This window comes from Cyanistes caeruleus, unplaced genomic scaffold (assembly GCF_971803275.1).
Source record: "Cyanistes caeruleus unplaced genomic scaffold, bCyaCae1.hap1.1 HAP1_SCAFFOLD_130, whole genome shotgun sequence".
Classification (NCBI taxonomy): Eukaryota; Metazoa; Chordata; class Aves; order Passeriformes; family Paridae; genus Cyanistes; species Cyanistes caeruleus.
In genome coordinates, this window is record NW_028255927.1 from 193,732 (window position 1) to 200,678 (window position 6,947).

Genomic DNA, 6,947 nt, shown 5'->3' on the forward strand with positions numbered 1-6,947 from the left:
AGCCCTGGATGAGGCCCAGAAGATGCAGCCGTTTACCCGGGGCAGAGCACAGAAGGAGGCCTTCCTCAAACTGAGGGAGGCATTGACAACAGCTCCGGCGTTCGGATTGCCAGATTTGTCCAAAGATTTCCAGCTGTTTGTGCATGAAAGACTACACCTAGCACTGGGAGTGCTGAGCCAAGGTTTGGGAAGCTGGGAAAGGCTGGTAGGCTGCTTTTCCAAACAGCTTGACAAGGGGAGTGCTGGATGGCCTTCATGCCTGCGGGCAGTTGCAGCCAGCGTGATACTGCCACAAGAAGCCAGGAAACTCACCATGGGTAGACACATAGATGTCTGTGTGCCACACATGGTGAGCACTGTTTTAGAACAAAAGAGGGGCCATTGGCTATCTCCAAGCAGGATGATGAAATTCCAGGTAATCCTGACTGAGCAGGATGATGTCACACTAAAGACAACTGACCTCTTGAATGCAGCTCTGTTCCTGGGTACCTGTCGTGGTTTTAAACCACTAACTAAGAAAATTACTTACTTTTTGCTGTGAGATATGGATTAGAATAAGAGCAAAACAGGCATACAACTTAAAAGGGAAAAAAAAGGAAATTTTATTGACAAACCACAATAATAAGAACACCAGAATAAACTTCCAGAAAAACCTTTCTATCTCTTATCCACCCACTATTCTCTTGTTCACATGACAACAGAGACAAAAACTCTGGAACTCTGATGGTTAAAACAGTCTCAATTCTTGCTAGTATGTTCACCAGTCTTTATAGAGAAACAGAAGTTTCTTCCTGTTAATTTATGGAGATTCTCACAAGAAAACTATTTTTGTTATAGTTTTCTATTGCCCTAATGTTAGCTGTCCAGAGATGCTATTATTAGAGTTCACTTCTCCCATTCTCACATCACTCTGAGGTGTGTATGGGCCATGCATCTAGAGATAGCATTTTTAAGGATAAGTTATTCAAAGGCAAAAAAAGAAAAAAAAGTCTTCTTCATCTGTTTCTGTGAGCTTCACCAGAAAACAGTTTTCTCATGGCCTCTCAGGGCTTCAAATCTCTCAACAGTTTTCTCATGGCCTCTCAAGGCTTTTAATCTCCCAGTACTTCACTATACTATAATTACTCTTTACTCAAATTTACACTTTGAACACTATTCCTCTCTAGATCTTATATCATGAATTAAAGGAGTTCTTTTCAGGACTTCGTTGTCCATCTCCATAGTTTTAACAGGGAGATATTTCAGCTTAATTAAAGCATCTTCTTAATTCTCTACTTTTCTTGAAGCTTCTTTTCTTTCCTGTCACTGGTAGTTTATAAAGTCTCTTTTCATGTTGATCTCTCTCTCTCTCTCTCTCTGGATAAAAAGATTAATCCGCAAGTCTCATCTGAGTAATGAAAGAGTTAAAATCTTGCCCAGGCTTTTGTAGATGGTTCGGAGATCTCTGCCGAACAGGAGCTGGAGCCGTCTGTGATGAAAAGTTCCTCATGGCTGCTCTGGAGCGTGTGGTCGCTGTTCTAACTCGCTGCAAGTCCAGAGCCTTTCTCTTTCTTCACTGGACAGTTTTTAGTGAATTAGTTACAGCAAAACCTGCAGCCGAGCCAGAGATCGGCTCGGCCCAGCCCGGGCCCGAGGAAAACCTTCCCCAGGCCCCCCCATCTCCCGGCCGGGAGACGGGGCAGGCCCGGCCCCATCCCCGCCCGGCCGCATGGCCTGGGCAGGGACGGGAGGCCTGGAGCTCAGCCACCCTCCACAGCCAGAAAACAAAGAGAACCCAGAGAGCTCTGCTTTTACATTTTAAGGTAGGGTTCACAAGTTGATCTCACTTCTCAATGGCCTAAACTGCTGTCAATTCCCAGCAATGACCGATAATTGGTCAGGAGAAAAGACTCCAAACACTTCCCAGCAACTCCAACTCCCTTAAAGGTAAAGTAACTCTATGACATTCCACCCCTTCAACTTGTGAACCCTTACTTAAAAAATTATCAATTATATTCAATATACAACTTAACACAATAAATTGTCAGAAAAGAAGAAACAGAACATTCACTACTTTCCACCCCTAGACTTTCATTATCACTGTTATATATAAACTTAAGACAATCATGCTTTGCTCTTAATTAACCTTTTATCTCACAGTAACACTATTAATGTAGTGGTCCAGATTTGCTAATTTTGTCTGCCCGCATTCTCCACCAAAAATGTCGTGGTTTTAAACCACTAACTAAGAAAATTACTTACTTTTTGCTGTGAGATATGGATTAGAATAAGAGCAAAACAGGCATACAACTTAAAAGGGAAAAAAAAAGAAATTTTATTGACAAACCACAATAATAAGAACACCAGAATAAACTTCCAGAAAAACCTTTCTATCTCTTATCCACCCACTATTCTCTTGTTCACATGACAACAGAGACAAAAACTCTGGAACTCTGATAGTTAAAACAGTCTCAATTCTTGCTAGTATGTTCACCAGTCTTTATAAAGAAACAGAAGTTTCTTCCTGTTAATTTATGGAGATTCTCACAAGAAAACTATTTTTGTTATAGTTTTCTATTGCCCTAATGTTAGCTGTCCAGAGATGCTATTATTAGAGTTCACTTCTCCCATTCTCACATCACTCTGAAGTGTGTATGAGCCATGCGTCTAGAGATAGCATTTTTAAGGATAAGTTATTCAAAGGCAAAAAAAGAAAAAAAAGTCTTCTTCATCTGTTTCTGTGAGCTTCACCAGAAAACAGTTTTCTCATAGCCTCTCAGGGCTTCAAATCTCTCAACAGTTTTCTCATGGCCTCTCAAGGCTTTTAATCTCCCAGTACTTCACTATACTATAATTACTCTTTACTCAAATTTACACTTTGAACACTATTCCTCTCTAGATCTTATATCATGAATTAAAGGAGTTCTTTTCAGGACTTCGTTGTCCATCTCCATAGTTTTAACAGGGAGATATTTCAGCTTAATTAAAGCATCTTCTTAATTCTCTACTTTTCTTGAAGCTTCTTTTCTTTCCTGTCACTGGTAGTTTATAAAGTCTCTTTTCATGTTGATCTCTCTCTCTCTCTCTCTCTGGATAAAAAGATTAATCCGCAAGTCTCATCTGAGTAATGAAAGAGTTAAAATCTTGCCCAGGCTTTTGTAGATGGTTCGGAGATCTCTGCCGAACAGGAGCTGGAGCCGTCTGTGATGAAAAGTTCCTCATGGCTGCTCTGGAGCGTGTAGTCGCTGTTCTAACTCGCTGCAAGTCCAGAGCCTTTCTCTTTCTTCACTGGACAGTTTTTAGTGAATTAGTTACAGCAAAACCTGCAGCCGAGCCAGAGATCGGCTCGGCCCAGCCCGGGCCCGAGGAAAACCTTCCCCAGGCCCCCCCATCTCCCGGCCGGGAGACGGGGAAATGCCCGGCCCCATCCCCGCCCGGCCGCATGGCCTGGGCAGGGACGGGAGGCCTGAAGCTCTGCCACTCTTCACAGCCAAAAAACAAAGAGAACCCAGAGAGCTCTGCTTTTACATTTTAAGGTAGGGTTCACAAGTTGATCTCACTTCTCAATGGCCTAAACTGCTGTCAATTCCCAGCAATGACCGATAATTAGTCAGGAGAAAAGACTCCAAACACTTCCCAGCAACTCCAACTCCCTTAAAGGTAAAGTAACTCTATGACAGTACCACAACTGAAGAAGGCCCATTAGAGCATGACTGTGTAGAAGTAATATAGGACACCTATTTGGCAAGAGAAGACCTGAAAGACATCCCACTGGAGCACCCAGAGTGAGAGCTATTCACAGATGGAAGCAGCTTGGTGGAGAACGGGACCAGATACGCTGGATATGCGGTAACAACAGTCAGTACAATAGTGGAGGCAAAAGCATTATCAGCAAATGCATCTGCCCAGAGGGCAGAACTGGTTGCCTTAAGCAGAGCACTAGAATTGAGTAAAGGGAAAAGGGGAAACATCTGGACTGGCTCAGAGTGTGCTTTGGAGTAGTGCATGTCCACAGAGTGCTGTGGAAAGAAAGAAGACTGCTGTCTGCTCAAGACACACACATTAAACATCAAGATGCAGTCCTGCAATTGATAAAAGCAATACAAAACCTGAACAAGTAGCAGTTATGCACTGCAAAGGACACCAATCAGGAAACTCCAAAATTTGTGAAGAAAATCGAAAAGCAGACTGGACAGCTCGACAGATTGCTTGAAAAGGGCAAAGAACAATGGCATTGATATCTTTAAAAGTTAATGTATCTCAATTTAATTTGCCTCCAAAACCAAAATATTCCATAGAAGATGAGAAATTGGGACATTTTCTAAATGCACAAAAGAATTCAGAAGAGAGGTATGTAACTGCACAAAGACAAATAGTGTTTACCCCCTTGATAATGAGAGAAATTCTATAAATGAAACATAACAAATGTCATTGGGGTGCAGAGGCATTGGTGAAATGGATGAAACAAAAATTAATCTCGGTACAGATGCTAACTATGGTAAAATCAGTAATGTCAAAATGTGAAACGTGCTTAAAAACAACTCAGTGGCTAGACACAGGCATAGCTAGGGAAGATTAGGATAGGAACAGAATCAGGATGACACTTGGCAAGAACCCTCTTGTAGAGTGAAATTTGGCTGGGCCCTAGAGTCTTTGCTCGGTCCTAGAGCAAACTATCAGAATAAAGAAATGTTTTACAACCCTACAGGTCAGGTAGAGAAATTGGCAAGAGTGAGCTGGGAAAGATTTAAAGAACTAAATGTACAATTACAATTTATTACTCCTGAAAGAGCATGGAGTGTGTGGGTTTTTTAAGGGATGGATTGATCATTGCTGTGTCCACATCCCAAATGTGACTGCAGATGTAGAACATGACGTCAATCAGTTGCAACAAATAGAGCACAAAGCACAGGAAGAGCAAAAGGATTTGACTACAAGTTGGTTAGGCAAAATCTTCAAAGGGTTAGGGTGGAATGTGAGTTCATGGATTAAATCTATCATTGAGAGTGTGATAATCTTACTAATTGTATTCTTAGCAATTTGGTTAATTTACAGCATCTTCAAGGGAGAAATACAGAAGAAAACATCCTGGAACCAGAAAATAATAAAGGCACTGACACGAGATCCACCCCCACCATCTTCTGGTTCTCCAGTTCCTGACAGCATCCAGGACAACGTTTATATCAATCAAGGATTCGAAGAACATCGAGTGTAAACTCAGAAACAAAGGACTGTGTCAAGTGAAAACATTTGCACTTATAGTGAAGTGAAAATGCTTTCAAAGGGGGGAATGATAGTAAAAGGTTCTAAAATCATAGAAAATTTGGGGACTCAGAAAGAAAATTAGGCTTGGAAAGCTCAAGATGAGTAGGCCCTGGGAAATGTTAGGCCTTGTGCTTGCTAAAGATCATGTGAAACTGCACCTGTGGAATCAATATATGATAAATGATAGAATTGTTAGATGTGATTAGATATAATTATTGTTTAAAGAACATGAGGAACAATGTTAGGGGGTTGAGAGGGGAACACGAGAAATCCATGCTTGGGTAAAAACAATGCATACAATAGATCAATGTAAGTTTAATAATTAATATGTAAGTTATATAACGATAGAGTATAAAACATGTTCAGCTCAAAAGCAAGATGGGTCAGATTTGGGTCTGTGTACCCCTGACACCCAGAGCTCTTCAATAAAGCACCTTCATATAATCATTCTGTGATGATGTGTGTTCCTGAACACTAATTTCATCAGATTTTACTGGAATTTTGTGGGATTTTGTGAAATTTTGTGGACATTTTTGGATATGTTGTGGATGTTGCTGGAATTTGGTAGAATTTTGAGAAGTTATAGGGAATGTTGTGGAATTTTTCTGGAATTTTTTGAGGCTTTTCCAGAATTTTGTGGGATATTGAGGAGATTTTGTGGGATGTTTCTGGAATTTTGTGGGATTTTTGTGGGATTTGGAGGAGACTTGAAGCATTTTGAGGGATTTTTCTTGGATTTAGTGGGAAATGGTGGAGATTTAGTAAGCTTTTGCAGGGAGTTATTTTTCTTAGTGACCCAATGACCCAACACCTGTGTGCTGCACTACGGTATTTTCTCTCCAATCACCTCCTACTACCCAAAAACCCCTAGGAGAAGAACATGAAGAAAAAAGAAGGAGGACAAGAGAAAAACCCTAAATCCTCCATCTTGTCTCTTGTTCTCTAAACTACTTTTTTGCCCAGTGATTTAGAAAACTTTCTAATCTACACACTCACACTTTTCCTATCTAACTTTAACATTTGTTTTCATGTATCACCATGAAAACATGCTCATGAATTTCGTATTATATGAAATTCAGTGTTTCTTTGAATCCTAGAACTAAGTATTAAAAACAAGGGGACACACTCAGACTCCAACATGTTATCTACCTTTGACTGATCCAAGGAGCTATTAATCATAATGCTGCCTTAATTAATAGGATTAGTCACCCATGTCTCAGGCTAGATAGTGAAGACACAGGCAAGCAGCTTAGCAGAAGGTTTTCTAGGAACATAAAGAAGGAATCCAGGACATTGTCCTGTATTTTCCTTTAAAACAGCTCTGAGAAATCCCCAGGATACTCATGTTAGGAGAAAAGTCCTACATGATTTACATGACCCTGCTGAGCTTCCGAGATCCGGCAGGATCGGGCGCTCTCAGGGCGCTCTGGCCGTAGGCGCTGCTTCCCCTCTCAGGAGCGCTCACCTTCCTGCCGTGCCCCGCAGCCTCACCAACACAGCCCAGACACGCAGAGCACACAGCCCGGCCACCAGGGCTGCCTATGGCCACAGCGGACTCGGAGCCACAGCCAGCAGCACACAGGCCACACAAAGCACAAAACCCACACCAGGCCAGGCACACAAGGCACACAAAGCACACCAGCCACCTGTGCCCACAAGCTCCTGCCCCTCGCCAAGGCTGCCCAAGGAAAACAAGGCACCTG